The sequence below is a fragment of the Phocoena sinus genome, chromosome 8 (genome assembly GCF_008692025.1).
Source record: "Phocoena sinus isolate mPhoSin1 chromosome 8, mPhoSin1.pri, whole genome shotgun sequence".
Taxonomy (NCBI): domain Eukaryota; kingdom Metazoa; phylum Chordata; class Mammalia; order Artiodactyla; family Phocoenidae; genus Phocoena; species Phocoena sinus.
Window position 1 is genome coordinate 49096971 of NC_045770.1, and position 16298 is coordinate 49113268.

A 16298-nucleotide genomic window follows, 5' to 3' on the forward strand; every position below is an offset into this window, starting at 1 on the left:
ATACCTGTTGGCTGCTTAGGTTTACCACACATACAAAATCCCTTACTAAGGAAGACAGTCTGGGAGAATACAGTTCCCAAAATTAATTGCACCAATTTAGAATGGAGACATACGGCAGCATCTCCTTAGCAAAAGATCTTGTGGTTTTAGGTGACCCCAAAGTAGCCATCTGATGATGATGTCAAAATATTTACCTGGAACCTATTTACAGAAATACGGTACTGGTGCCTAGAAAGGGGACAAGCTTCTGGCCTTCACACTGGTTAGACCCTTCCTAGGGTTATACGTTCCATTCTAGTTGCTGCATTTTTATAAAGGAATCAAGAAGCAACAGACTAGGATTAGAGTACAAGATATATTAGAGGGTGAAAGAGAAATTAGGATGTCCTGAAGAGGGTGAGATCAAGGGAGATGGGATTAGCTATAGTGATGCTTAAGCTTGTTGGCTCTGGAGTCAGAAAGTATGGATATGACTTAGTATCCACACTAAAAAATAGAAAATAAATAATTCCAGGGACCTGGGTTGGTTTATTATGCATGTCAAATATGGAAGCCAACACGGGTCTGTAAAAGGGTCACTCCAGGATCCACATGCTAGAGAAGAAGCTCCTTGACTGCCTTAGTCTGAGCACATGGGGGAAGTCATTTCTGGAGGCCCCTGCGTGGTGGGCGTGACCTTGCTCAGTAACAAGATGAGAGGGATGGTAAACCTTCAGAGGCTTCCTCCAATCTCTTCCTCCACCTCTTGCATGAGCAGACAGGAACTGGGCCCAGGGAGCCCCAAGGGTCAGCTGGAGAGCAGGCAGTGCGGGAGTTTTTCTTCACTTGGGGGTGGCTTAGTGTCCCCTGCAGGCGACAGGCATTCTGCTGGCCCTTCATCCCTGTCGCCCGTGAATTTATGATGAATTTCACTTCCAAGAAGGTCATTCTTCACAATGAGGTCTCCACTACAGGAAGTGGATCAGTTGGCATGGCCCGTGCTATCACCATTTTTTAGAAGGCTTGAATGGTGAACTTGCCTTTGTGGATGCTGATGAAGGCAAATTGAAGGGTGAGGCACTAGATCTTGAACTTGGCAGTCCTTTTATGAAAATGCCAAATATTGTTTCCAGCAAAGATTATCTTGTCACTGCAATCTCCAATTTAGTGATTATCACAGCAGATGCACACCAGGAAAAAGGAGAAATATACCTTAATTTAATCCACTGGAATGTGACTATCTTTAATGATTTCCCATATTATCCAATCCAGTCCCTGTGGCAAAATGATTATTGTTTCTAATCCAGTGGCTATCTTACGTAGCTTGGAAGTTGAATGAATTTCCCAAGCTGTGTTATTGGAAGTGGCTATAATCTGGACACTCCCCATTTCCCTCCCTTGATGGGCAGAAGCTTGATATCCACCCTGAAAGCTGTCATGGGTGGATCCTTGGAAGCTTGGAGACTCAAGTGTTTCTGTGTGGAGTTAACATTGCTGATTGCTTTGAAGAATCTGAACCCAGATTTAGGAGCTGATAAAGATCATGTGCAGTGGAAAAATATCTGCAAAGAAGTGATAGCTAATGCCTGTGAGGCTACTGAAATGAAAGGCAATACAGGTGACGCTTGAACAACACGGGTTTAAACTTTTTTTTTAATTTTCTGTGTCCTCTCTTCACCTACCATTCTTGACTCAAGCTATTGCAATGCATCTTCTATACTCATAACTCCAGTTAAACTGTTCTCGTTAAGATCATTCGTGACTTTCTTAATGAATAAATCTAATGAACGCTTTTAGCCTCCAATTTTTTGTCTTCTCCCCTTAGAAGTAACTGACATTGTTGACTACACCCTCTTTAAAACAGTCACTTTTTTTTTTTTTTTTTTGGCTGCTTTGGGTATTCATTGCTGTGTGCGCGCTTTCTCTAGTTGTGGCGAGCGGGAGCTACTCTTCGTTGTGGTGAGCAGGCTTCTCATTGCGGTGGCTTCTCTTGTTGCAGAGCACGAACTCTAGGCATATGGGCTTCAGTAGTTGTGGCACGTGGACTCAGTAGTTGTGGCCCACGGGCTCCGTAGTTGCAGCTCGCGGGCTCTCGAGCACAGGCTCAGTAGTTGTGGCGCATGGGCTTAGTTGCTCCATGGCATGTGGGATCTTCCCAGGCCAGGGCTCAAACCCGTGTCCCCTGCATTGGCAGGCAGATTCTTAACCACTGTGCCACCAGGGAAGCCCCCAGGTTTAAACTTTGCCAGTCTACTTATATGCGGATTTTTTTCTACAGTAAATACTACGGTACTACACTATCTACACAGGATTGGTTGAATTCCTGGATACAAAACCAAGGACGCGGTGGAACCACATGTATATATATATATATATATATATATATATATATATATATATATATATACACATGTATATATACATATATGTATATATACATTATATATATACATATATAACAGTCGGAGGGCCCGACTGTTGGTTGTAGGTGGATTTCAAACGTCACAGAGTGCTAGGGCCCCTAACTCCTCCCTCACCCCATGTTGTTCAAGGGTTAACTACTTCTTGGACCACTGGCCTATCTGTAGCTGATTTAGCACAAGGTATTTTAACACAGAGTATTTTGAGACCCATCCAGTTTCTACCAATTGTGGACCTCTATGGAATAAATGAAGAAGTATTCCTCAGTGTTCCTTGTACCATGGGAGAGAATAGTATTATAGAACTTATAAAAGTAAAGGTGAACCCTGACAAGGAGGCCCATTTGAAAAAAAAAAAAAATAGTGCAGAAACACTTGGGAAATTCAGAAGGAGATCAAGCTTTCAAGTTTTTTTAACGCTACCATCCAGAAGTTCTTGAAGAAGAAATAGTAGGTATGGGACTGTATATGTTAAACCTACAAATAAACTTACAACCCTAAAAGCTGGAAACAGGAAAGTGGGTAGAGTGACTCCCCCATTTATTTAGCCCTCCAACTCTTTTATTAAACATCCAGATGTCGGATGATACTTATTTTTTTACAATCCTAAGTGATTTCATCAAAGGAGGTGTTTTCGGTACCTCTAATGCATCGGTACTTGTCTTCTATATATATATGTAGTTGCCATTTGGTTTGAAAGAATCTATGATGTAGGTGATTATTGTGTTATAGAAATTCTTATTCTAAGCTGGAAAAGAAGAAAAAAATCTAATTCCTTTATAAATACATACTAATTATTTTGTTCTGGCTGGCTTATACCTATGTTCATTTATATACTACTTAAAAAGTTATAACTACCTCTACAAGATAAAAAATAAAAGTTCTGGGCTTCCCTGGTGGCACAGTGGCTGAGAGTCCACCTGCCGATGCAGGGGACACGGGTTCGTGCCCCAGTCCGGGAGGATCCCACATGCCGCAGAGCAGCTGGGCCCGTGAGCCATGGCCGCTGAGCCTGCGCGTCCGGAGCCTGTGCTCCACAACGGGAGAGGCCACAACAGTGAGAGGCCCACATACCGCAAAAAAAATATATATATATAAATAAATAAAAGTACTGATATATACACAAAGGAAAAAAAGTGGATCTGGATTCTGACTCTGGACTTATAATTGTGAACTTGGGCAATTTACTTCTCTTTCTCAGTTTCCTCATCGACAAAATGATGACTGTACCTACTTATAGAGCTGTTAGGGAAAAGAATCAAAATAATGCATGTATGTTTAGTGTCACATTTGCCACATGGAAGGATTTGATAAATGCTGGCTCCTTGTTGTTGTGTTGTTAAAGCATTTGCAAGGCCTTTCTGTGGAAATGAATGTAGACTTATTTGTGTTGCCCCAGAAAATGTATCAGAACTCAAGGAGGCACTAGCTAAAAGCAAGAGTTTGTGAACCTAACAGGTTTGTTTTCAAATCCTGTTTCTACCACATAACACCTAAGTCATCTTGAACAAATCACTCAGTCTCATCGAGTCTCCATTTTCTCATATTATGAAACATTTACTGCAGGTCTTCACTGTGCTAAGTAGGTGGGCAGAGTGATAGGGTGTCATTTCACTCCATTGTAGTTAGTCAGCAGGAGGTCAGCTGACCACCCACAGGGCTTGGGAGAGAGTATCCCTGCAGAGGATATCCGATTGAGAGTATTTGTTGGAAATAAAATTGGTTCTCACATTCAAGTTGTCTTCATCTGGTGTGTCATAAGCTGGTCCTCAAGTGGTCATTCGTTCAAAACTATTTCCCTTGGAATAGCATTTGGCCTTTAAAGTTGACTAGATGCCTTTATTTCCCAAAGAGCAAACCGAAGGAAAAATGTTGGCTTTGGAACCTGAGAGATAGTTGAACCCTGCTTTACTGCTAACTGGGTCTGAGACCTTTGGACAATTACTTAGCCTCCCTGAACTAAATCTTCTCGTCTACAAAATAGGGCAGACTCGTACATCAAAGAATTGTTATGGGGCTTAAATTGTGCCAGGGATAGAACACCCAGCATGCTGCCTGACACAGAGGCGGGTAGTAGGTGGTCCTGCCTTCTTTGACAGTGCCATCAGCAGTCCTAGTGTTCACAGCTCTGTGAGCCAGCCTTGAACACTGGCTTTCTGGTGATCATCCCATCTCAGCCCAGTGACATTGCTCCGGCCAGGCAGAAGCTAACCTCTTCTGGTCCATGAACTCTCCCTGCTCACACTGTGTGTACCTAGGATTCTAGTGTCCTCATGCTCTTTCTGTCACCCCCTCAGTGAAAACCTACTTCTATTTCTTGAAAGAAATCAGATGCAGCAGTTCACATCGAAGTTGAATGTCAGGAAAACTGTGAAGTGTTATTGCAACTATATTGAGATTTTAATAGTATAACAAGCTTAAAGCTAGAGCAATGACTCTCACGTGGTAGAATTAAAGGATTCCCAATACTCCCTATGAGGAAAGAATTTCAGAAACATGGTAGAGTCCTTCATAGCATGAGTACCTTTTTACATTTCAAAGGTGTAGATCACAGCATAAGGCTGTGATCTCTCTGGTAGCAAATCCAAATCTTATTTTTATTGATTCCAGTAGATGGCACAGCCTCTGGCAAGTTATAGACATTCTATAAATGTAGACTAGATGGTCTTAAGGCCATGTCAGATGTATAAATATATTTCCTAGCCCACACATTGCTACTAGACACAAGCATAAACCATTTACAGAACACTTGGGAAGAAAGTGTTAGAAGAAATAGAAGTACTTTGCTTTGCTTTAGTTTTGATGATAGAGGATGTAAATTCCCTTTACTTGCTAGGGAGAATTTCTTAGAAGAAGGAGGATTTGAATTGGGCTTCCCAAGGCCAGGGTGACAGGATCACCTGTGACTGTCGAGCAGACAGAGTACTCCCAGCCCAGCAGACAGCACAGATGGAAGTTCAAAAGCTACTAGTGTTGATGAAAGTACTGGAAGCACTTGTCTGAGTAGCTGCTCTTGGAAACCCGTACCCCAGCGTACATTTTCCTATCTTCATTTTAGTTCCCTTTGAACATTTTAAACAATTCTTCTCCCACATATCCTCTCAACACTTCTCCTACACACTTTTGCTACATATGTAGCAAAAGATAAAAAAAAAGGATCTCTCTTCCTCTGTTATACTAATTTCCTCTAATCTTTGCTTAGTAATGTATCACAGTCAGAACAAGTTTCAGCTCATTAGCTGACAATCTTAATGTTGTTCTCTTAAAATAGTCAAAGATTTGCTCTTTTCCTTAACATCCAACAATACATATGGATTTTAATGTCCCTTCCCCCAATGCCTGAGGCTGAAATTTTCACAAACTCAAAATTTGAACCTTCTAAAACTACTCTGGAAAAGAGAACCAAGCAGACTTATTCTACCATTTCTTCCTTAATCTAAAAAACAAATGACATGAATTTTACTCATTAAATATTTTTAACCGGGAAATAACGCAAAAGAACCCAATTTAAAAACTGTATATGACATTCACATTAAAAAGTACAAAACTGAAATGTGCTTTTAATGGTATCAGTAGTGGTATTAGGTTGAACCATACGAAATTGCCATTTGTGTAGGTCATGTCAATATTGGCAGTTTCGTATGGTTCAGACTATGTGGATTCACATTTCTCTAGTACCCATAGAATCCTCACAGATGTCTTGGTCCTACAACTCTTGAGTAGAGGTTACAGCCATAGATAATAATATTATGTAAAGAGTCTTCAGAAGGTTCAGACCAAAAAAGCTACCTCTGTTGGTTTACTCTTTAAAAGGATGTTAAACAAAGCAGGTATACTTTCCAGGTTTCCATATTAAAAGTAAGTTCCACCATCCACTGAGTAGGTTTTTATATGTATCCTCTTATTCAACCAATATGATTCTACAACTCTTTTGAAGTAGATATTCCTATCATCACTTTGTAGATGTGAAAATGGAGTCTCAGAGCAGGTCACTTGCCCAGGATGACACAGTGGTAAGGAACAGTGCCAAAATTCCAAACCTAAATCTGCTGGACAAAACCCATACTCTTTCCCCTCTATTACACTGTCCCCATTGATATGGGAAGGAAGGAAGGGAGGGAGGGAGGGAGGGAGGGGGAAAAAGGAAAACAATTCCTCAAAATGAAATACCGGGACTTCCCTGGTGGTCCAGTGGTAAAGAATCACCTTACAATGCAGGGGATGCGGGTTCGATCCCTGGTCAGGGAGCTAAGATCCCACATGCCGCGGGGCAGCTAAGTCTGCATGCCACAACTACTGAGCTCGTGCACCTCAGCTAGAGCCTGTGTGCCGCAAACTACAGAGCCCACACACTCTGGAGCCCACGCGCCACAACTACAGAGCCCACAGGCCCTAGAGCCCACGTGCCACAACTAGAGAGAAGCCTGTGCACCACAACGAAGAGCCCGTGCGCCGCAACTAAGACCCGACGCAGCCAAAAATAAAAATAAAATAAATAGGGCTTCCCTGGTGGCGCAGTGGTTGAGAGTCCTCCTGCCGATGCAGGAGACACAGGTTCGTGCCCCAGTCTGGGAAGATCCCACATGCCGCGGAGTGGCTGGGCCCGTGAGCCATGGCTGCTGAGCCTGCGCTTCCGGAGCCTGTGCTCCACAACAGGAGAGGCCACAACAGTGAGAGGCCCGCGTACCGCAAAAAAAAAAAACCATTTTTAAATAAACAATAAAGACAATTTAAGAAAAACACTCATGGTTTAAAAACAAATGAAATACCAATTATTATCAGCACTTAATAGTATGGATACATGTTGAGTTCTTTGCATGAAAACTTTAACTTACTACAATTAGGCCTTTGAGATGAAATCCTATAAAGTAGGAAATCTTATAGACCCTGAGCTCCTCAAGAACAGAGGTTGTATCTAAATAATCTTGGTATCTGTGGGACATGGGATGGGACCTGAAACATACTAAGTCCCAAACAATATATATATATTTTAACCACATGATTGAGTCACAGAGTCATAACTCTGAATGGGACATCATGGACTCCCTTGAACAATATGTTTGTTCATTTGTTTGTTTAATAAATGAAGGAAGTAAAGCACAAAATTCCAAAGCTAATTGGTAAAGAAGCTGAGCCACATCCACTGAGTATCCTTGAAAATATACTATCCCTGGATTTTGCCACCTATCAGAACGTAAAAGCACTAATCTGAAATAGTGAATTATCCTAACCTATCTATATTTTGATACATAGGATATGTGAATATACATACATTATGTGAATATATATATATACACATATAAATAAGTGCAGAACAATTTACTTTGAGGAAATATGAAAGTTAACTGGGTTTGTTTTTGTGTTTTTTTTTTTTTTTTTGCACATAGCAATTAATAAAAATCCAGATTAGGCAGGAATTTCTAGGTGGCAGAAAGCCAAATACAAGCTTTTTGCTTTGCGAACCCCACCCATTTACTAATGCTAAAGTGGATTAGTGCTGCAGAAAGGAAGTTTACATGGCCAGACACCCACAAGCCAGCAGAAAACAAAAAGGTCACTTTTCATACATACAACAGATACTTTTACATGCATTATCCTGAAAGCACATTGTACAATTCCACATACTTTTTCTTAGTGATTTATGCTTTTACGCACATTTATTTTGTCTACTATTCATCAAAAAAGAAAAAACCACACCTTTTTCCTAGTTTACCATTCTCATTATTACCTGACTTTGAGGACAAGCAATATTTAGAATAGATACATTCCCTGCAAATGGGTGGCATGCAAGCATAATCTAATCTAATTTTCATAGTTTTCGATCCATCATTTCACATGTCTCCAGTGTGACTTTTCCCCAAGTGCTTTTCAACCCTGTATTTTGTATCTGAGGTTCATACTAAAATTATATCAATGCAGTGATGTTTTCCTGCTTGTTGACAAAGGATGGGTAAGAAATGAAGGTTACCATGGAGGTGATGTAAACCTTGAGCTATGCACATGCTCAAAAGCTCAAAGTTGGGCTTCCCTGGTGGCACACTGGTTGAGAGTCTGCCTGCCGATGCAGGGGACACGGGATCGTGCCCCGGTCTGGGAGGATCCCACATGCCGCGGAGCGGCTGGGCCCGTGAGCCATGGCCGCTGAGCCTGCGCGTCCGGAGTCTGTGCTCTGCAGCGGGAGAGGCCGCAACGCTGAGAGGCCCGCGTACGGCAAAAAAAAAAAAAAAAAAAAAGCTCAAAGTTAAGCTGTTGACTGGCTGGTACCACGTAAGGAACAAGGGGCAAATGGGGAGGCAAACTTGGAATCTAGAACATTCAGCCTGTGACAACAATTTTAAGAAGGAGTGTGAGCTTTCAATCAGCTCCTTGATATATAGCAGGGCTCTACACTAAACAAGAACCAATAGATTTTTAAAAAAATATTTTACAGCAGCTCCATGGCCCTATAAATCCTAGGGAGCTTCCCCAGAAGCCCAATGTAGAAAAATCCTAACTTAAGCTTTGTCTTTGACTTAAAGTCACAGAGCATTAAATGTAAACAAGACAGCCTGAGATGGAATTTCAAAATGGGAGCAAAGAATTTTATTTCAGTTCAAGAGCAAGTTCCTCTGGTTCGCCTGCATTTGACAGCTAACTCAATGTTTCAGTTTATTAATGTTAGAATGAGAAAATTTTTTTATTAGCATAATTACAGGCTCTTGAAGCAAGTCAGTTTGGACTTGAAAGGGGCAACCAATTCCAGAAACTCTGCATTAGCTGGTAGACACAATAAGTCGTAGGCTGTCCTCCCAAAGGAGCAGGAGAAATCAACCAGAGAAGCGAAAGAAGGGTGTAGTAACAAAGCAGATCAGTCGGGGGGAGGGGGTAGGAGAAAGGCGAGAGAGCAGCAGCAGGAGGGAACAGAGACAGCCCCCGAGGAAAGGTAAGGAGGCGGGAAGCGAAGGGAATGTAGTCACAGATGCAGCTGCAGAGCGATCAGGAGAGGATCACGGAGGTGAGACCCTGATGGGGGAGGAAGGAAAAGGAAGAGCGGGGAGAACGAGAAACGGAGAATCAAGGGATTCCACCTCTGCAGGGCAGTGGATGTGGTAACGTTTCCAGGTGGCTAGGTATTTGGCCAAAGAGAAAACTGCAATAGAAAACTGCATGCAATACTAAATGGTGAAGGAAAAAGATAGAGGAAGGAGACTTTAAAGAATCTGGAATTACATGCCTGGGTTCTACGGAATTCCCAGTGCCAAGAACAGCAAAGGCTAGTTTTGTACATGTTACTCTGATGCTGGCAACTCCTAGGGCAGTGGATGGAGTTTGAGAGTTCGGGTCTCAGACAGCTCCATTGCTGCTTCCCCTTCCCCCACCTCCCACACCCCTTACGGAGTTAATGCTGGTCGTCCTCTCAAGCTGTGGCTGAGCCTGAAGCGGGCAGCCTGCAGCCAGCCTTTCATGGAACCAGCCCAAATGTAGAGTACAGCTCAAGGAGTGAACTGGGTGGGGAGGAGCTCAATTTGGCCCCAGGAACATAAAAGGCTTTGACATTGGGCTTCCTTGGTGGCGCAGTGGTTGAGAGTCCGCCTGCCGATGCAGGGGACGTGGGTTCGTGCCCTGGTCTGGAAAGATCCCATGTGCCCGGAGCGGCTGGGCCCGTGAGCCATGGCCGCCGAGCCTGCGCGTCCGGAGCCTGTGCTCCGCAACGGGAGAGGCCACAGCGGTGAGAGGCCCGCATACCGCTAAAAAAAAAAAAAAAAAAAAAAAAAGGCTTTGACATTGATTGAGATGCTGGGGGGGGGGCAGTGGGAGGAGTCGAGTGCTCCTTAATGCCCAAAGTGGTGGAGCTGCTAAGGTGGGCTGGCCCCTGCACTGACCCATGGGAGATGAAGGAGCGACCCCTAGAAAGCAGGCCTGTGACAACATGCCTAGAGGGGGCGGTTTAAGGAGATGGAAAGGCAAAGTGGCCCACAGGTACTTGCCGGAGCTGGGGCGGCTGTTAGAAGGCATCCTTTTGTGGTACGTGGTGTAAGGGATGGCAGGGAGGGCGGGGGAGGCATCCACTGAGCAGCGCTCTGGCATGGGTGCCTGTCAGAGAGTGTCGCCTGCAGCCTGAGGCTAGAGGCAGCCAGTATGTATTATAGGAGGAGAAGGCAGCTCAAGTGTAGGGGAGAAAGCATGCAGTTAGTATATCACAGACTGGAGCTCTTATCCTAGCTCTGCTGGCTTGGAAGCTTTTAACCTCTCTGTGCCTCAGTTTCCTCCTGTAAAAGTTAAGCTCAGCAAAGTACTTGGGAGAATTTGCGATAACAAGCCCAGCACAGTACCCAGTACCCTCCTGCTCAATATTCCAGTACTAGTATTATCTTTATTAGTAAGCTTCCACATTTAAATTTCTGGTCACAGTTTAAGGAAAGCCGATTTCACTGGATTTCTTCCCTCTTTAGTCCCTCTCTCTTTTCTGTCTCATCTCCTGATTCTTTCTCCCTCCTTCCCGTTATTTACTGAGCATTTACATTGTGCTAGGAGCTGCACCATGGCGGTGAAACCTGATTTCTTGATGATTTTTCTCTAACTATGGGAGTGTGGCTTTTCGGCTCTGTTCACATCCAGAGCTCTGGCAACTAACCATGGAAACTTAGACTTTGCTGGGGAGTTGTTTTCTGTAGGGAGCTGGGTTCTGTGCGCTAAATTGGGAGGGCTGGAAGGAGGGAATTGGTTAGTAATTAGGAAAGATTTAAATGACTGAAAATACCTCCCTGACTGTGTAAATGGAAAATTTTCTGATGCTTACAATATTCACTTGGGATTGATGGTAAAAGACTGCACACAGCCTTGGCTAATTTATGAAGCCCTGATATATGCTTAAAGGAACAAAGGAAGTGAGGAAGGAGAAGTAATTCCAGAAGAAGCCATTCTTCCTCACTCCTTTGATTTTATGCAGTTTGTCTTTTCAGAAGAGTTTTGAACTGATTCTGTTGCTTCTTCCAGTTCCCCAAATGACCAGAAAGAAACTTTTTAAGAAAATCACTGACTCAGAGTTAAGGCTATATTTTGTGTGGTCCAGCTACCACTTCCCAAAAGAGGCCACATTCAAGATGGCAGCTCCAGCATAGAAAAACCCCACCCTACAAGGAAAGCTGATTGCCTCCTTGTCAGGGTCCTGTGTATCTCCTCCACTCATTCTCATTTCATCACTTTCTTTTCTAGTTTGTCTTCTTTTCATTATTAGCCACTGGAATTGGCCACCAATTTTTTGGTAAGCTGGTTAATAATGCTTTTTTTTAGAGGAATAGGACTCTCAAGTCCTCTTCAGAGAAAAGGAAGAAATTCATCAGGCTCATGTAATTGCAATCACCCTCCATAACAGTTTGTGAGGAAGGGAATTTGTGTCACATCCTAGGAATACATGTGGACTAAAACAATGGCTGGAACTGCCCTCATGAAGCTTAGAGTCTAGTTGGTGACATTTATTCATAAAAAGGTAATTTAAATGGAAAAAGAAAGCAAATTATACAATACAGTGTCAGTTGATTTATTTTTTAAAATAATAACTATATTTGGAGGTAAATATATGTGCTTGTGTACCTATATACAGTCGACCCTTGAACAACATGGATTTGGACTACACGGGTCCACTTATATACACAGATTTTTTTTTTCCCAATAAATACAGTATATTCCATCATTTGGATGTGCCAGCTACTATTCTGGACATCAGGAATATAGCTGGGGATATTATTTATATATGTGTGGAAAAAAATGTGTAGAAGTCATATATTTAATTTATTATCAGTGGTTACCTAAAAGTTAGAGTAGAAAGGAGATACTTATTTGTTTTTCTTCTGTGTTGTTTTAATTATTTGAAATGAGCCTGAGTTATTTCTATGCCTTAAAAAATAATAATAAAACATTAAAGGACGATGAAAATTAAAACAACACACAAGAGTAAGTAAATTGAATTATCTCCTTTTTATTTAGATAATCTTTCTACCGGTAATCATTAGACTACCAGCTAATGATTCTAGAAAAAACAGAGAATTAGAAAATTACCATTTTCCAACCCTCAATAAAATAATTGTTTCAGGCAAGCATAGTCAGTAGATGCTAAAAAAAAAAAATTGAGATGAAAGTTTATTGGAAAAAGGATATTCACATGGTTTCAAAAATCACCCCACAGATCTGTGTTTACAAAGGTGCCTTTAGAATGGAGAGATCTGGTGGTCCTTAACCAAGGGGCCAAACTTTGTATCACCAATAGTGAGACAATCTCACATTTTGTCCTCGGAATATGATACAGTGAGAAGTAGACAATATTACTCACAAGATTTTGTGAAAAAATATTTGACCTGATTCTGATCAGGAAGAAACAATTAGATAAATCTAGAATGTGAAACAGTCTATAAGCATCTGGCCTGAACTCAAAAAAAAAACGAAAAGGAAGGAAAGAAGGAAGCGAGGGAGGAAGAGAAGGAAGGGAGAAAGAAAAGAAGAAAAAAGGAAGAAAGAGTGAGAAGGAAGAAGAGAGAAAGAAAGAGAAGAAAAAGAGCGACAGAGAAAGAAAGGAAGGAAGGAAGAAAGAAAACCTTGCTTTGATCTTCAATTGAAGAGTAAAAAACTATAGAAGACATTTTGAGGACAGTTAAGGAAATCTGAATAGGTACAGCATATTGGATCATATAGAATTATCATTAGCTCTCTTAGGTGTAACAATGGTAATGTGGTTATATAGCAAATATCTTTACATTGAGGAGTTGTTTTGCTGTATGTTAGGTTGGAAGTGGCCTGATGTCTGCCACATGTTTCAAATGGCTCAGAAAAAAAGGTTGTGTGTTTATGTGTGTGTCTCTTCTCTCTTCTGAGCCAGATAGATAGATATCAATTGAGAGAGACAGAGAGGTAGGCAGAGAAAGAGAGAAGGAGGGAGAGAGAGTAAACATGCCAAAATATTAGCAACTGTTAAATCTTGATGAAAATACGGAGTTTCATTGTTCTGTTCTTTCAATTTTTCTGTAGTTTGAATTTTTCAAAACAAATAGTTGGGAGGGAGTTTGCTGCAATAGTCTAGATCAAGACTTAGGGCTAAGGTAGTAAATTAGAAAAGAAAGAACAAAAGTAAAAGATATTTTGAAGGGAAAATAGATTAATACATATCATTTCTCAGTGAAAGTGGTAAATACAGTTCAATTTTCAATATTTTTGTCTGTGCAGATCTCCTCCTTTTGATTTGGCTGGTGAAACAATTGGAAAGAGAAGATTTAAGAGCCCTTGACACAGTTTGCTTGAACTCAGAAAATCTGTTTCTGGGAGCTTTTAGACAGTGACATGATGAGCTTATTTTTAGGTGAGGAATAAGTAAGATAAATGCTAAGATGTAATTATGGACAACAGTCAGATGCCAAGATACACATAAGCCAGAACACAAAAGAATATCGTTATCCTGAGGAGCTACAGTGAAACAAACATCAGAGGACTCCTGCCTGCAGCAGCCAGAATTTGAGTTTTGTGTTAATGGATTTTGACCAAGATAATTCCATTAGCACCTTATTCCTACTCAAGCCTTTCAGATGCTTTAGAAATGTACCATTTGACAGGGGTATCTCTGGAGACAGTTTTTTCCTTCCTTTAAAACTGATTTTAATGCTTATTAATGAGGTCGACAGAGGGGAGGCGGGAGACCAAGAACCCCTTTCACATACCCTATAATCTCATTAAGGTTCATTTGGAATTAGCATATTTATGTGAAAAATGGTGTTGATCCAGTATTTCTTATTGCAGGTGCTACTGCATGTTTGGAAGGACAGTTTTTCACTGTGTATGACTGTGCCAGAGTTTGCAGGATTTAACACGCCTGAGCCTTGCATGATTAACACCAAAGTTGATCCCAAACTCTGACATTTTAAGAACAAAAAATACCTAACTCTTCCCCACATTTCCATACCCAGTTGAGAATTTCTGGTAGATTCTAGGTCACTGAGGGCAGAAGCATTGCTTTTTCTCCCAATGCATCCCCAAAACTTAGTACAATGAAGACACTCAGTAAATACCGAATGGATTTATATAATGTTTGAAAATTTGATTATTCAAATTTATTCGGTTTTCCTATAAACATTACTATATTTTTAATCTTCCTTAGTAGCTCTTTTTGTTTTTTATTGTCGAAGTAACACAAACCTCAAATTCAATAGTTAAAACTTTTTCAATAACTTTAAAATTGTTCTTACAATATGTGTTCACTTAAAAATTATTCAGATTCTGCCTTAAAAAACTAAAAATAGAACTACCACATGACCCAGCAATCCCACTACTGGGCATATACCCTGAGAAAACCATAATTCAAAAAGATACGTGCGGGGCTTCCCTGGTGGCGCAATGGTTGAGAGTCCACCTGCCGAACACGGGTTCGTGCCCCGGTCCGGGAAGGTCCCACATGCCGCGGAGCGGCTAGGCCCGTGAGCCATGGCCGCTGAGCCTGCACGTCCGGAGCCTGTGCTCCGCAACGGGAGAGGCCACAACAGTGAGAGGCCTGCGTACCGCATAAAAACAACCTTAATGTCCAATCACAGATGAATGGAGAAAGATGTCGTACATGTATACAATGGAATATTACTCAGCCATAAAAAGGAATGAAATTGGGTCATTTGTAGAGATGTGGATGGACCTCGAGTCTGTCATACAGAGTGAAGTCAGAAAGAGAAAAACAAATATCGTATATTAATGCATACATGTGGAACCTAGAAAATGGTACAGATAAACCTATTTGCAGGGCAGGAATAGAGACGCAGACATAAAGAACGGATGTGTGGACTCGGAGTGGGGGAAGGGAGGGTGGGATGAACTGGGAGACTGGGACTGACATATATACACTACCATGTGTAAAACAGATAGGTAGTGGGAACTTTCTGTATAGCACAAGGAGCTCAGCTTGGTGCTCTACAGTGACCTAGATGGGTGGGATGGGTTGGGGGGGGTCCAAACGGGAAGGGACATGTGTATACATACAGCTGATTCACTTCACTGTACAGCAGAAACTAACACAGAATTGTAAAGCAACTATATCCCAATAAAGAAAAAAAAGAAACCCAGAAAACTAAGTTTTTTTAAAATAATTGAATACTTGCAATCAGTGCACTGATTTCAAAGGGGAGGATATGCTGAGCAAACTATTACCACCATTCATCAGAGAAAGACCTCCGCTTCAAATCTGACCCCAACCTAAGGGAATCTGTCAGTCTGGAATCACACACACATCTATCTCAGAACAGAGAGAGCTTAGAGCGTGAGGTGAGAAGCAGATCTTGAGGGCAAGAATCTAGCCTCGTGCCCCAGAGTTTGACCCTTTGCCTGAGCACTTTTGGCACTTGTGTGATGTGGAGGTGAGTGATTCTTCAGCAACAATGTTTTCACGGGCATTGAGGCAGGGGGTGCGGGCTTCAAAGACACCTCCAGCGTGATACCTACAGCCCAACACGGTTCTGAGACACTAGTATCGACAGAGACCTGTGCATAAAGTGCAGTATGGTGGACAGAGCCCTGGAATGAAGAGAACGGGTCAGTAGGAAGTAGGCTTCCAGCCTACCTTTAACATCCTGTTTTGATTTCTTATAGAACATAGGCCCACCTGATATTTTCCTCGTTTATCATCTCACCCACTCTAAGAAAAGCTTCCTGTGAGTAGGGACTTTCTCTCTTTTACATCCATACCTCTAATACCTGGAGCACTACATAGATACCTAGTGCTGTTTCTTGAATTACTAAATGATTATAACTATTAGAACACATCGATTTTATTTAAATCATTAAAATTTATTTGACAACCATTTATTACATAATTATTATAAGCCAGGTTATAATCAGAGTCCTTTTCAGAAGGAATCTGTCATCTAGGGGGAGAATGGATGATTAAACTAGACT

The 16298-nt window shown here is 41.7% G+C and overlaps 1 protein-coding gene and 1 pseudogene across 11 annotated transcripts in view; both read left to right on the forward strand.

The window, feature by feature from the left end:
* Window positions 1–16298, forward strand: part of DLG2 (discs large MAGUK scaffold protein 2) — a 2048212-nt gene that overhangs the window by 1709289 nt on the left and 322625 nt on the right. The gene's annotated exons all lie outside the window — the stretch shown is intronic.
* LOC116757641 lies at window positions 902–2850 on the forward strand (annotated as a pseudogene).